The sequence below is a fragment of the Hippopotamus amphibius genome, chromosome 9, assembly GCF_030028045.1.
Source record: "Hippopotamus amphibius kiboko isolate mHipAmp2 chromosome 9, mHipAmp2.hap2, whole genome shotgun sequence".
Taxonomy (NCBI): domain Eukaryota; kingdom Metazoa; phylum Chordata; class Mammalia; order Artiodactyla; family Hippopotamidae; genus Hippopotamus; species Hippopotamus amphibius.
In genome coordinates, this window is record NC_080194.1 from 162,038 (window position 1) to 177,744 (window position 15,707).

The following is a 15,707-nucleotide window of genomic DNA, read 5'->3' on the forward strand; positions in this document are numbered from 1 at the left end:
TTTTAAACTTACATATGAGGATACCAAGTTGCTAAATTAGAGTTCATAAGTGATCTAAGGGTGAAAATGTTATTTCCCGGGGCCCCATGTTAATGCTCTTTTATTCCATGACTTACTACCTGTCAAATAAGGCCCATTAGCATAAAGTTTTTGTCTAAGAAAGTTTGTTTTTTACTTTTACTGTAAAATTTTCTCAAACTTTAACATTTTATTTTTCATTAGAAACCACCATTATTCTGCTCCACACTTTCCTCATGGCATTTTTCACTTCCTTGTTCCTGAAAGTGTAAATCAAAGGATTGAGCAGGGAGTTAGGATGGTGCAAAATATGGCTACCATTTTGTCAAAGGAGAAAGCAGATGGAGGCCGTGCATACACACATATGCAGGGGACAAAAAACAAAACCGCAACAGCAACAAAAAACAGATCCGCAGGTGGAGAGGGCTTTCCGCTGCCCTTCAGTACTACGGGTTCTCAGAGACAGCAAGATGACCCCATAGGAGACAGGCAACAAGGAGAAGATTAGGATGTAGATGAACCCCCACTGTTGGTGACCACCGAAAGGCCAAAGACGTGAGTGTCAGTGCAGGCAAGCTCCAGTAACGGGTACAGGTCACACATGAAGTGATCGATGACGTTGGGGCCACAGAAGGGCAGCTGGAACGTGAAGAGAACTTGTATCATGGAATGCAGGAAGCCCCCTGTCCAGGCTACCCCCAGCAGAAGGACACAGAGCCTGCGGTTCCTGATAGAAGCGTAGTGCAAGGGTTTGCAGATGGCCACATAGCGGTCAGAGGCCATGGCAGCGAGGACAATCACCTCCGCCCCAGCAGAGACGTGCTCGGCAAAGAGCTGGGTCATGCAGCCTTCGAAGGAGACGGCTTCCCTCTCACAGCGAGAGTCCACGATCATCCTCGGGGCAATGACGGAGGCGCAGCATGCATCCAGGGAGGACAGAAACGCCAGGAAGAAGTCCTTGGGGGAGCCCAGGAGCGCTGGGCTGCTGCCGCTGGGCTCCACGATCAGCAAGTTGCCCCCGACAGCTGCAATGTAAACGAACGAAAATACAACAAATACTATTTTCTGCACGTTTGGACTCGGTGAGAGCCCCAGGAGAACAAACTCAGTTACAAAGCTTTGATGTTGCATGATTTTCAAGGAAAAGATAAAAGGTACCACAGTGAACACGTAGAATTATGAGAAAGAAAAATTTGATTCAGACCAGATTGTATATTATCACAGTCATCCATTTGGTACAGATGTATGAAAAATTATCTTACGTGCCAATGCATCTCTTGTCAGTGAGAACATAAAACTAGACATTTGTTGAAGGTAGTAGTGGGATGTCGGGAAGAATTAAGGTGTTCATAAATCATTAACTACTTTTAGATAGTCAGAGCTGTGATACAGGGGGAGGGGAAGGGTCCCCTTGTGGTAGGGATGAGAAACATTTTTTACCTCAACTGCCTACTCTGATCAGTCAGTAGTATTTTCCTGGAGTGAATTGTGAGAAGGATTCTGAAGTCACATCCAAGTTTTGGGGAAAGGAGGAGGGAAATTTATTAGTCGTGCCTGCCACATGCATGGCTGAGAGCAGGGGTGACTTACACGCCATCCCTGATCAGGTGACTTCCTTACCTGCAAATAGAAGAAGAAATAGAAGACAGAGCTTAAGAGGTGCTTGACAATCATGGCTACTTCCCCAGTTATGTCTCTAAAAATCTGAAACAAATTGAGCCCTTAAGATTAATTAATCCATTTTTTATAAAAGAGAATTCTCATTGGGAAAGCATCTGTGGCAGCCTAACACGTAACAAGTATGCATGTGTTCAGTTGATACTTTTCTTAATTCATCATTTAAAAAGAACAGAAGTTTATAAAACAAAATACTACCTACTAATGAGTGTTGTCATGATGACTGAGTTAAATAATGCAAGAAGCAACTGCTCAGGGTGTAAGAGGCAGAAAACAGTCCATGTTAGATCTTAGCCTATTTTACTGGTAGGAAACACATGTTTAAAGAGATAAAAATATAACACATAACAGATGCTAGATCTGGAATTTTAACCCCAAATCTCTGGCTTTGACATTCAAGTCCTTCCCACTGGCTCTGCAGGGAAAGAAGCAAACATTTTTCTGGCAAGAACTTCAGAGCAGGGGTGGCCTTTCTAAAGTCTCCATTCACTGTGGAGGTTAAAACTCTCTGATTTCCTTTGTTCATGTTTGAATGATGCTTCTTGATGGAGGACTTAGAGCAAATGATGTAGAGTCAGAAGGTAATGGCCCAATTATTTACAGAGACAATTTGGCAACACCGCATTGGTAAGGAATAGAAACAGTATGTTGAATATAGCCAGAGTCTGAATTCTTTATTATTTTCTAATGGTTTATATAATGTGGCCCAATCTGATCAAGTTCCGAGGAAATCTACTTCAAATTTATATGACTTTATTGTAATATAAGGAAGTTTATATCTAACCTCCCTACTCATCTCACAGGATTATAATGAGGGTCAAATTGGAAAATGTGAAAATGTTGCTTATGATAAAATACACTTACCAACTTTAGTTACTATTCTTTCCTTTAGGAAGCCAGGCACCTTACCCACAGAAAGCTTTTCCATGGGTCACCCAGATTATTACGCCAACTTTTGACTTCATTTTCCATAACAAAACAAAGCTGTGAAGAATGATGGTGTCCTCACCTGTAGATATAACAGAAATTTATCAGTCAAATGGCATGTGAGTGTGTGTGTATGTGTACATATACATATAATCTATGTTTGTTAAATAGAATAAAAGAAAAAAATTAAACTTATTGTGAGAAATAAAAACAAGCTGACTTTTGTGAACGTCACAGCTAACGAAAACAATTTACAACGTTACTAAGACCAACAAATACACAGTTGTGTGTTAACTCATATTTGTCTTTTTGCTTACTCTGAAAAGACTATTTCCATTATGCTTCCAGAGTTAATAGACATCCCAAACAGTGTCTGCACTGTGAACTCCATATTCAGTTACAAGTCATCACCAAGAATACAAAAGTATGAAGCAAACCGTGTAAAATCGCTGGATCTGTCAATGACGATTCATTAAAAAGTAAAGAATATCAATATGTGATCCAGCAGTTATCCTTGGATCAAAGCAGGAGACACACTGAAATGAAATGAAGAAGAATATCAGCTCCACATTCATGCTGAGCTAGGTTCGAATACAGGCTCTTCCACTTCGTTATATTATGCGACGGGAAAAAGTAACTTAAAATTCTCCAAGACTTGGATTCTACCTCTGCAACTGAATATAGGAACAATGGCTATTGATAGTGTTCTTGTGAGAATCAGGTAAGGCAATACTGGTAAAAACGTTCACAGAGTTAAAAGCACAGAAGAAAATCATAATAAATGGTAAGAATAAGTTCCCAGAGCCATTGGCATAAAGCAGAAATGATAATGTTTTTACATCTTATTCCTGCTTTACCATGATCAAGTGTTTTTACCCATCCTTTTACTTACTCACAAATATAAAATCTTTTTATTGGTTATAGTGCAGATATGGTCTTGTTTACACGTGGAACACTTTCAAATGTCCATAATATTCTCTGAACAAATTATTATGACCTTCAGACCCACAGGTGTCCACTTCTTTTCAGGTAGCTTCGATGTACGAAGAAAATCAAATATATTGAAGAGTTGAGGGGGAGAAGAAGGTTCTATATTAATCTAATAATTAAATAATTCTTAGGCTGTTTACCTCCCTTATCTAGGGAGTTTCTAAGAGAAATACCATTTTAAAATTTAAAGTGCTCACTAAATATAAAAAAAAAATCACTACCATCTTTTTTCAGATAAAAGGAGTTTCCACAATTAGTGTTAAAACCTTGACAATGTCCTCATAGTTTATGACCACAAGATGTATGATTTGATGTCATTTAAAAGGTAATTGTCCCAAATGAAATGTGTTGTCCTGGACCAAATCCTAGAATAGAAAATGGACAGTAGTGGAAAAATTAGTGAGATATGAATAGAATCTGGTGTTTTGTTAAGAGTAATATATTAATGTTCATTTCACAGTTTTGACAAATATACTTATGATAATGTTAGATGATAATTATTAGGAAAACTAAGAGCAAATATTTTCAGAATGATAAATATGTCTGTATTCCTTACATTAGTAACCTCAACCATGAAAATTATTCTAAAAGTGAAATGAGGTGGTGTAAGTTTTATAATGGAAGGTGATGTCATGTCATTCATAAGAGTGAAAATTCAGAAATATCCAAAATGATCAATAAGATGTTTATGTAAATCAGACTACTGCAGATTCATAGCACAGTATTCTATGAGTAAAACACTGATTAGTAATACAAGGATATAGATGGTAAAGCATTTTTACAATATGTTACGAGAAAAACAAAAATAAAAATTGTAATAACTGCCCATTTGTATAGACATTTTAATATAATTTTATTTTTTTATTTTTTTAAGAACTTCTATTGAGATACAATTGACATACAATAAATGGCATATATTTAAAGTGTACAATTTGATTTTTTTTTTATTAGTAATATATATATGGCAATCCCAATCTCCCAATTCATCCCATCCACACCCCATCCTCCCGCTTTCCCCACTTGGGGTCCATGTGTTTGTTCTCTACATCTGTGTCTCTATTTTTACCTTCGAAACCAGTTGATTTGTACCATTTTTCTATATTCTTCATACATGTGTTAATATACGATATTTGTTTTTCTCTTTCTGACTCATTTCACTCTGTATGACAGTCTCTAGGTCCATCCATGTCTCTACTAATGTCCCAGTTTCATTTCTTTTACAGCTGAGTAATATTCCATTGTATATATGTACCACATCTTCTTTATCCATTCATCTGTTGATGGACATTTAGGTTGCTTCCATGTCCTGGCTCTTGTAAATAGTGCTGCAGTGAACATTTGGGTGCATGTGTCTTTTTGAATTATGGTTTTCTCTGGGTTAGACATTTTAATATAATTTTAAAATCAAGAAGGGAATGTATGAAAATAGTAGAATATTTTATTTTAATACCCATCTTGATATAACTATAAGAAATATAAAGTTGATTTATAACATTAAAAATCAAGTTTAAAACACACGGTGCCATTTTCTCCATTATCTGCAGTTCAGAAAAAGAAGATGGGGTTTGAGGATAAGTTTATCAACTATTAAATATAATTAATTTTTATAGGTGGAACAAACATACTAAAAATTTTTAGCTATTCTAAATCATCCACAAATGGCTGAATCATGGGCCCAGCCCTCTTTTTCCTCTGTACACACTCTGATATCCATTTTCACTTCACATTCTGCTCTAGGTAACAGCTTGCTCTGTTGACATTTCTCCCAGGAGAGTCCGTGGTCTTTCTTGACAGCCATATTCTTTAGATGCTGGAGATGCACCAAAGATAGCTCGGGGCCTCTCACGCCGTGAGCTGTGGACTCTGGGCCATGTCTTAGGGCTGCAGCCTTGTAACGTGTGCCTCTCCATTCTTCCTCATTCCCACTACTACCTTCTCACTCATTTTGGCAACTATACTATTCTACCATCATTCTGAAAATAATATAAATTCCTGCTCCTACTTTAAAGTATATACAATAGTCAAAACTATATGAGAAATTAGTAGTAAGCTGGTCATTATAGTGTTTTATAATTATATATCAGTATTAAATTAAGATACTACCCCATTCTAATTAACTTCCCTGTTAAGTTCTTTAAATCCACTGTATTTTCGGCCCAGGATTATTATTTACTGTAGCAATAAAAGATTTATTCTTCGTCTAACTAAGCATATTCCTTCCCTTTACAGTCTGAGAAATATGTTGTCTTTAGATTTCAGATCTTTTTCTCTTCCCTCAATAGTGCTCTGCTGATTTCCCTACATGTCTCAACTCTTATATTCTTACTATTTCTGGAATTTTGAAAAAAATAACCTTTCAATATTCCCACTTGTGTCCTTCCTAATGGATGCCTGAGGCTTTTTACCTTCTGTTGTTTTAGCAATTTAGCTCATTTTGAGGGACAAACCCATAACAACCAGCACTGAGATTGTTCAGAACTTCACCCATTTACATACTCCTGAAGAATTCTGGCAGAAATATAATGCTGTTTATGACATCAAGGGCACTTAGAGAAAATTAAGTGGGTAAATTTAAAATCAGAAGACACTGCTCCGTGACTTAAGACACTCTTTCTGACCCTTCTTGTCCTTCTTCAGGCCATTCATTAGCATTTTGTTGTAGGAGTATTGAGTGCTATATTACACATCAATAACACTGTAAAATAGTAAACAACACTTAAATTGTCATGCACCTACATCAGTATGATTTACAGAGCTTCAAAAAAAATCCGCTTTTTAGTCTAAGTCACCAGGATGAGGGACAGCATTAGAGGATGCATGATAAATGAGAATATATCACGAAAGAATAGATCAAATGCTATTGGCTAGCTGTGACAAAAATATTCACTTGTTGCATTTAATAGTTATTTGGACTCAACTTGAAGAAGCAAAACTGAAGATAGGTCTAATTTCATTATGTTACCAAATCCAAGCTCACTCTGCTTGCCAATGAATCGGAGACAAGGTGTTGAGGGAAGGAATGTGACAATTTGGAAAGCCTGCAGACTGAGAAGATGGCAGACTAGTGTCTTCAATAAGCCATCTTATTGGGGTCTGACTGCCACTTTGTTTTACAGAATCAGAGAGGGAGAGGCTGTGAGGAAGTAAAGTTAAAGGGCCATCAGTCTTACAAAAGACCTCCGGGAATAACCAGCCTTGGTGAGGGGATGTGTTAATCTCAGCCATTCACACAGGTGGGCAGGGCAGAGTGTCTGCCTGTGAGCTGAACAGTGGCACTTTAGTTCAACATTCAGGCAGAGGGGCAGTGCTCCTTGAGGCAGGCCATCATGTATGATTACAATAACAAAAACAGCAAAAAGCAAAGATTAAGGTCAAATAAACAGATCCAACCTGGAGTCCGATTTAGCTCTTCCTGGTAACAATTAGATGTGAAGTAGAAGATTCTCCTGGCCCTCCAAAAATAAGTCTGCATTCAAATAGCTGCTTCTTATCTAGCACTTAATATGTGTCAAGTGCTGTCAAATCAAATCCATGTTATTATTTTATTTCTTTCCAAATTCTTTGAGATTATTAATATATAATTCCCATTAAAATGAAGATTCTAAGACCAAAAATGTTTCTATAACTAGCCCAAGTGTACACGGTTAAGTGATAGATCCTAGCTTGCCTTAAACTTGGTAGCCGGTATCAAAATACCCATTTTTTTTTAAAATAAATTTATTTATTTATTTATTTAATTCGCTGTGTTGGGTCTTCATTGCTGCACACGGGCTTTCTCTAGTTGCGGCGAGCGGGGGCTACTCTTCATTGTGGTGCGCGGGCTTCTCATTGCCATAGCCTCTTGATGCAGAGCACGGGCTCTAGGCGCATGGGCTTCAGTAGTTGTGGTTCACAGGCTCTAGAGCGCAGGCTCAATAGTTGTGGCGCACGGGCTTAGTTGCTCCATGGCATGTGGTATCTTCCTGGGGCAGGGATCGAACCCATTTCCCCTGCATTGGCAGGCGGATTCTTATCCACTGTGCCACCCAAGAAGTCCAAAATACCCATATTTTTAAGTACTACATCCCAATTTAAAATCCTGTCCGAATATGCAAAAATGTGAATTATAAATCTCACCATGTGTCAGTTCCTTGAAAATTCTGGTAACGGCAATCTCCTCTTCTCTGTGGAGAAAATTCTATTCAATAGCTGGCAAAAATGTGAAGGATGTTTCCAAGTCTTACCTCTACATCTAAGAGAGAGGAAGGGCAACTCTGGCAGGTGTGGTAGAGAATTTTCTCCATTGCTTCTCAAGCACTGTCTTCAACATGCTCTCAAAATAAAGACAGAAGCAAAACTTTCCTCCTTAACTTCCAACTGGAATTTAAAGAGGTTTTCCTGAGAGGTCACGAACCTGCATGATTACCTCTCCGTTCCCCACAGGGTTTGGAAATTTCCCATCGTTATGATTTTCTAAGATACAGTTGTCTGTGGGTTGACTTGCTCAAGTGTTTGCAACACTTTTATATCCCCCACCAATTTGAGGGTTTTTTTCTTTTTAAAAATGCTTCTGGGTTTCTATTTGAAGATGCTTTTATTTCCCTTTATATTCAGGAATAGAAAACTGTGTATATGCAACAGAACATAGTGTCTGTGCAGAACTGGGGTGACATGAAAAAAAAAGATGAGTTCTGGGACAAGGCGCAGCGTCAATCCGTTACATTCAGGCACACGTCCGCATACATTTTAGGAGCAGACTATCCATTTCCATGGAGATATACTCTGTCATTTAGAGAGGGGTTATTCATGCACCTCAGAACACATGTCTCTAAATAGATGACTCCCTTGGGGTGTATAGAACCAGCCGCACCATTTTTACAGGACTCCTGAATATATAAATATGACGAAACCGTGTATTACAAAATTCATGGATGTGTGAGATATAGCGATTTATTGCTGGAGATTTAGACTCACAGGTAGAGAGGAGGTCCTTATGTATTTGTTACTATCAAGCCAGAGCTCAGAAAGAAACTTTCTGGTGTCCAAGAATCTGTCTTCCCGTTCAGTCCCAGAATTCATTGCCTCTTGTTCTCTTTAGAACCTTTGTATTTTGGAATAGTGCCTCTGAAGTTCCTTACTACCACGCACTGTACAGTGTTTTATATCACAGCTAATGATGCTGCATCACTTACTGGGCTGCCCATGAACACTGTTGTCCAGTCCCTCTCTCAACAGTATTTCCTTATTAGTGAATACAAATACAGACCTGAGGACCAGAGCCTGAAATAAAAGGTGAACAATAATTTCCTCATCATGTTAAATTGACCACTTGGAATTTTATAGCAGAAGTATAGAATTACTCATCTTCCAACCATGTTTTCCTTCGAACTCTGTAGTCACTCTTTAATCACTACATTCCTAGAAGGTGATGTTTTTCAGCACTGACCACAGCCCTGCCTTCCACAGAGCACCACCAGCCTGTAGGGTAGATGAAAGACCTGACTGCAGACAAAGAAACGTGGCTCCACTCATGCTAGTTACACCCCTCATCACACGTGGTTTAGGACCAACACAGGAGAGCACAATGCTACCACATCCGTGGAGGCAAGAGAGGGGCAGTCCTCATCACAGAGCAAAGGTTTTAAAGCCCTTGCAGGAGTTAAACACAGCCACCTCTGAAGAACTAACTGACACACAGCAAGAACCTGAGGAAGGGCTCTGTGACCTTCTTGGGTATCAGCAGGGCAGATTCACAGGATAAAGGATGTCTGTCTATACCACTATAGATCCTGGTACTGCAGTCAGACCATGGACAGGTGAGAGCCGAGAAGGGCCCAGACACCTGGCCCAAGCCAAGGGTCAGAAAGGGACCATTTGTAGTCCAGACCATTGAATGTGTCCTGTGTCACCACAAATCAGCATATAAGAACCATCCTAGTAATCAATCTAGTACAATATTATGAAAGAAATAATGAATCAGCTTGTGGAAGCCATTTGCTTGCTAGACTGCCCTTCTAGAACCAGGATCATGGCCACAGGGCCAGGGATAACGTCATGGGTGCAGAATCCAGAGCTTTTGGGATATCTGGTGGACCCACGGGTGGCATAGAGCATCAAAGAGCACCCAGAGGGGGAAAAGCAAGGATGAGACCCATACAGTCTAATCCTGGCTGAAATGTCCCACTGCGATGCACTTCCCAGTCCCAGACACTGGAAGAGAATTTAGAAAGTTTCTCAGAAGACACTTCAACATGCAGAGCTAAGAACAATGGCCTTGCTTGCCTGGGTCCAAGGGCAGTACTATCTAAAATATTGGTTCTTCCCATTTACAGGTATAAAGTGAATTTGTTATGCAGATTACTGGGAGAAGGTATACCAGGCAGAGAGGACAGGCTATATAAAGGCTCTACAGCAAGAACTTACGTGGCCAGTAAGAGGAACAGAATGGTGCCAGGCTAACCAGAGGATTCAGTGAGGGGTCACTCAAAAGAGTAGAGTTCAGAGAACTAACAGGGCAGCCCAATATATCTGCTTGATTTTTACTGTTTGTAAGGGTTTTAGCTTTTACCCTGAGTGACACGGAGAGTATTCACAGAGTAGAGTGTGATACAATCTGACTTACAAGCTTAATGGATAATCCTGAGTGTTGTGTTGAGGATAGAATACTAGAACAGAGGATGCCAAAATAAAAGCAAGGAGGGCAGGTATGAGGCAATTTCAATAACTCAGGCAAAAATTGATTGTGGTTTGGTACTAGGTAACAGGTCTAAAGGTGATCAGAAGTGGGGATATATAGTGAAGGTTGAGCCAAACGGGTTTCCTGACAGACTAGATGTGGGGCGAAAAGGAGAGACCAAATGTGCCATCCGCTGAGACAGAGAATGTTGTCAGTGGAGTAGGTGTTGGGAATGAGGGAAGAACCAGGGCACAGTGTTAGCCTGGTTCAGTTTAATAAATCTATTAGTCTCAGGAGGAAATATAAATAATATGGAGGAAGTTGGATTTCCAGGTCTCATCCTCAGGAAAGAAGTCTGAGCTGGAGTTAATTTGGGAATCGTGGTCTTGTAGAGGGAGTGTGCCGAGGAAGTCCGGGAGAAACGTTGCTTATGGTTTATGTAAGATGAGAAGAAAGTGATAAAAACTATAGTGACATAGAGGCCATCGGTGACTTTGAAAAGTGCATTTTCAGTGTTAGTAATTGAAGTGTGACTGAATAAGGTTAAAGAGAATGGAAGGAGGGAAATAGGAGATAGGCACTATAGAATCTCCTGATTTTTGTTACAAAGAAGAGAGAATGAAATGAAGTCATAGATGATAAAGGAAATGGGATCAAGGGAAGATTTTATTTTTAAACATGAACAAGATAACAGATTATATCATTGCCCAGGTAAAATGATTCAGAAAAAGGGAAATGTAGATGAAATAAGAGATATAGATGAGATTTTTTTTATGAATGCCCTCGTGAAATATAAGGAGATACATCAAGCCAGTGTATATGACGTTGGTGGCCTTTAGATAGAAGCACAGACAATGCATTTCTGAGAGTCAAGAGGAAGGTAGCTTGCTATTCCCTTTCATCACTTTAAATCAAGACCGTATGGTACCGGCACAAAAACAGAAATATAGATCAATGGAACAGGATAGAAAGCCCAGAGATAAACCCATGTACATATGGTCACCTTATCTTTGACAAAGGAGGCAAGACTATACAATGGAAATAAGACAGCCTCTTCAAGAAGTGGTGCTGGGAAAATTGGACAGCAACATGTAAAAGAATGACATAAGAACACTTCCTAACACCATACACAAAAATAAACTCAAAATGGATTCAAGACCTAAATGTAAGACCAGATACTATAAAACTCCTAGAGGAAAACATAGGCAGAACACTCTGTGACATACATCAAAGCAAGATCCTTTTTGACCCACCTCCTCGAATAATGGAAATAAAATCAAGAATAAACAAATGTGACCCAATGAAACTTAAAAGTTTTTGCACAGTAAAGGAAACCATAAAGAAGATGAAAAGACAACCCTCAGAATGGGAGAAAATATTTGCCAATGAAGCAACTGACAAGGGATTAATCTCCAAAATATACAAACAACTCATACATCTCAATATCAAAAAAAATCAAATAACCCCATCCAAAATTGGGCAAAAGGCCTAAGTAGACATTTCTCCAAAGAAGACATACAGATGGTCAACAAACACATGAAAAGATGCTCAACGTCACTAATCATTAGAACAATGCAAATCAAAACCACAATGAGGTATCACCTCACTCCAATCAGAATGGCCATCATCCAAAAAAATCTACAAAAAGTAAATGCTGGAGAGGGTGTGGAGAAAAAGGAACCCTCCTGCACTGTTGGTGGGAACGTAACTTGATATAGCCACTATGGAAAACAGTATGGAGATTTCTTAAAAAAACTAAAAATAGAACTACCATATGACCCAGAAACCCCACTACTGGGCAATATACCCTGAGAAAACTATAATTCAAAAAGATACACGTACCACAATGTTCATTGCAGCACTATTTACAATAGCCAGAACATGGAAGGAAACAAAATGTCCATCGACAGATGAATGGACAAAGATGTGACACATATACACAATGGAATATTACTCAGCCATAAAAAGGAACAAAATTGAGTTTTTTGTAGTGAGGTGGATGGACCTAGAGTCTGTCATACAGAGTAAAGTAAGTTACGAAGAGAAAAACAAGTACCATATGCTAAATCATATATATGGAATCTAAAAATATTATACTGATGAACCTATTGACGGGGCATGATTAAAGATGCAGATGTAGAGAATGGACTTGAGGACACAGGGTCGGGGAGGGGAGGGGAAGCTGGGACAAAGTGAGAGAGTAGCATAGACATATATACACTACCAAATGTAAACTAGATGGCTAGTGGGAAGTTGCTATGTAATACAGGGAGATCAACTCAATGACAGGTGATGACTTAGAGGGCTGGGATAGGGAGGGTGGAAGGGAGGCTCAAGAGGGAGGGGATCTGGGGATATATGTGTAAATACAGCTGATTCACTTTGTTGTACAGCTGAACCTGGCACAACAGTGTAAAGCAATTACACTCCAATAAAGATCCAGAAAAAAAAAAAAAAGAGGAAGGTAGCATATAACTAAATGGGTGCTGGCAAATTGGTAGATAGAGTGGTAAGAGTCTGGAGAAGTTGTCTTCTGATGACCTAAATTTTCTGAGTGAAATAGGAAGCAAGTTCATCTAATATTTCCCAGTAAGTCTGATGCTTGCAGCAGTTTTTTGACCCATAATGTCCTTCAAATTAAACCATCAGTTTATTCCTACATTGCAATGTTTTTGAATCATGAATAGTATTCAATTTTTCAATTCTGATACAGAGATCATATGATTTACAATCTAATATTAGCAACAGCAAGTTTTATTTTAAAAATGAGAGTGTTAGGGAAAAAGGCAGGCATTGCACTTCTGAGTAATATGTTTAATGAATAAACCTATTTCATGTGACGTAATTAGGGAGACCTATAGAACAGGTCGGAGAAAAACATTGTGGCATCTGACTGACAGGTAATAATTTCTGCATGAATGGCCAAAATAGCTCTTACATGCGTAATAGAAGAGGTAAATTCTATCTCTAATTTTGATGCTGGAAGATTACCAAAATATTACCAATACTTAAGGTTAGGGATCTCATTATGGTCCTCCCTGTTCTTTAATTCTACAATAAAAATAGAAAAAATGATCATCATAAGGTTCTTACAGAGTTCAAAGTTATTGCACTGTCCTGGGCTTTTTCTTCTTCTTTGGCATGTTGCAAGGTGAAAGTTGTAAAGTAAATCCAGAAACTCAATTTTTAGATATTGTAAGTGGGCAGTAAACATTATGTTCTGCTATTGACATAGCAAAAATCAAATGGAAGCTCTGTGCAAAGATGTCTGACAGCAATTTTCTGTGTCATCTATGAGCTCATGAAGGATTTTATTTTTATTATTCTAATAGAGTTATTTTGATGTCCATGCTCTTTTGGAACCTGAGGGTTAAAAAATAACAACATTGATCTATACGCAGAAAACTTTAAGACATTGATGAAAGAAATCAAAGACGACACAAACAGATGGAGGGACATACCATGTTCCTGGATTGGAAGAATCAACATCGTGAAAATGACTGTACTACCCAAAGCAATTTACAGATTCAATGCAATCCCCATCAAATTACCAATGGCATTTTTCACAGAACTAGAGCAAGAAATCTTACGATTTGTATGGAAATGCAAAAGACCCCGAATAGCCAAAGCAATCTTGAGAAGGAAAAATGGAGTTGGTGGAATCAGGCTTCCTGACTTCAAACTATACTACAAGGCCATAGTGATCAAGACAGTATGGTACTGGCACAAAAATAGAAAGGAAGATCAATGGAATAGAATAGAGAACTCAGAAGAACTCATGGGCACCTTATCTTTGACATAGGAGGCACGAATACACAATGGAAAAACGACAGCCTCTTCAATAAGTGGTGCTGGGAAAATTGGACAGCAACATGTAAAAGAATGAAATTAGAACACTTCCTAACACCATACACAAAAATAAACTCCAAATGGATTCAAGACCTACATGTAAGGCCAGACACTATAAAACTCCTAGAGGAAAACATAGGCAGAACACTCTATGACATACATCAAAGCAAAATCCTTTTTGACCCACCTCCTAGAATCATGGAAATAAAATCAAGAATAAACAAATGGGACCTCATAAAACTTAAAAGCTTTTCCACAGCGAAAGAAACCATAAACAAGACTAAAAGGCAACCCTCAGAATGGGAAAAAATAGTTGCCTATGAAACAACGGACAAAGGATTAACCTCCAAAATATACAAGCAGCTCATGCAGCTTAATACCAAAAAAGCAAATAACCCAATCCACAAATGGGTGGAAGACCTAAATAGACATTTCTCCAAAGAAGACATGCAGATGGCCAACAAACACATGAAAAGATGCTCAACATCACTCATCATCAGAGAAATGCAAGTCAAAGGCACAGTGAGGTATCACCTCACACCGATCAGAATGGCCATCATCACAAAATCTGGAAACAACAAATGTTGCAGAGGGTGTGGAGAAAAGGGAACTCTCCCGCACTGTTGGTGGGATTGTTAAGTTGGTACAGCCACTATGGAAAACAATTTGGAGGTTCCTTAAAAAACTACAAGTAGAACTACCATAATGATCCAGTAATCCCACTCCTGGGCATATACCCAAAGAAAATCATAATCCCAAAAGAAACATGTACCATAATGTTTATTGCAGCACTATTTACAATAGCCAGGACACGGAAGCAACCGAAATGCCCATCAACAAATGAATGGATAAAGAAGATGTGGCATATATACACAATGGAATATTACTCAGCTATAAAAAAGGATGAGATGGAGCTATATGTAATGAGGTGGATAGACCTAGAGTCTGTCATACAGAGTGAAGTAAGTCAGAAAGAGAAAGACAAATATTGTATGCTAACTCACTTATACGGAATCTAAAACTGGTACTGATGAACTCAGTGACAAGAATAAGGAAGCAGATGCAGAGAATGGACTGAAGAACTCGAGGTTTGAGAGGGGGCAGGGGGTGAAGGGGAAGCTGAGATGAAGCGAGAGAGTAGCACAGACATATATATAGTACCAACTGTAAAATAGATAGCCAGTGGGAAGTTGTTGTATAACAAAGGGAGTTCAACTCGAGGATGGAAGATGCCTTAGAGGACTGGGAGGGGGAGGATGGGGGGGACTCGAGGGAGGGAGGGAATACAGGGATATACGTATAAAAACAGATGATTGAACTTGGTGTACCCCCCTAAAAAAATAATAAATAAAAAAAAATAATAGCATTCCTTGCTCAGGGCTCTGCCTACCTTTCGCATCTCACCTTCTACCGGGTTCGCTCCTGTCCACTGTGCACGGATTACACTGACCTTCTTCACTTCAGACTGGTTCCTACCTTAAGCTTTCTGCACAAACCCTTCTCTTTTGCCTTGACTGCGCTTCCCACTGATGTGCTTCAAGATGTTTCTATCTCATCATTCAGATCTCCGTTTTGAAGTGACCTCTCAGAA

The 15,707-nt window shown here is 38.9% G+C and overlaps 1 pseudogene; it reads right to left on the bottom strand.

Annotated features, from left to right (window-relative positions):
* Positions 1-193: 193 nt before the first annotated feature.
* On the bottom strand, positions 194-1,164 carry LOC130860206 (olfactory receptor 4C15-like; annotated as a pseudogene).
* Positions 1,165-15,707: the final 14,543 nt, after the last annotated feature.